Source organism: Camelus bactrianus, chromosome 4 (genome assembly GCF_048773025.1).
Source record: "Camelus bactrianus isolate YW-2024 breed Bactrian camel chromosome 4, ASM4877302v1, whole genome shotgun sequence".
Taxonomy (NCBI): domain Eukaryota; kingdom Metazoa; phylum Chordata; class Mammalia; order Artiodactyla; family Camelidae; genus Camelus; species Camelus bactrianus.
The window spans coordinates 54,426,587-54,427,224 of NC_133542.1; the positions used below are offsets into that span (position 1 = coordinate 54,426,587).

The following is a 638-nucleotide window of genomic DNA, read 5'->3' on the forward strand; positions in this document are numbered from 1 at the left end:
CCCACAGACGCTTAGGTGGATGTGTGAGACGAGCATTGTCAGCTAGCCAGCTCTGCGGAATCGAACATCATGAAACACATCTCTGTCCTCTCGCCAACTAGCTGTGTGACCTTGGGCCACATTCATCATTCGTCTCTCTGCAGTGGGATTACTTATACGGGTGACTATCTTCTCTACTTGACCAGGGTTGTTTCGAGATCAGACCACAGGTATTATCGTACTAACATCTGCAGGACCCAGTACAAAGTCTGGTCTGGAATAATTACCTAACGTTATGTTGTGGGATTTTTTTTTAATTTAAAAAAAATTTTATTATTTATTTATTTATTTTAATGGAGGCACTGGGGATTAAACCCAGGACCTGTGCAATCTAAGCACACGCTCTACCACTGAGCTATACCCACCACCACGCCATGGGTTTTTTGTTTTAACCATATACAAGCTAAGTTTTGATGCAGCTTACTGAGATATTTACAACAATTATATATATTTTTAATAAAGAAAATAAGGTGAAGGGAATGTAAACAAATGGGAAGAAAAGATAAATCTACATGCCATAAAATCCTGTTACAAGGCAATGATGACACATTTGCCTTGAAGCTTCCTAGCAGTCGGAATAAAGATGGAAGATAGAGACA

The 638-nt window shown here is 39.5% G+C and overlaps 1 non-coding gene across 1 annotated transcript; it reads right to left on the reverse strand.

The window, feature by feature from the left end:
* Positions 1–333: 333 nt before the first annotated feature.
* Positions 334–405, reverse strand: TRNAS-AGA (transfer RNA serine (anticodon AGA)). Its single transcript has one exon. It is a non-coding gene; the product is annotated as a tRNA-Ser (tRNA).
* Between the last annotated feature and the right edge of the window lie 233 nt (positions 406–638).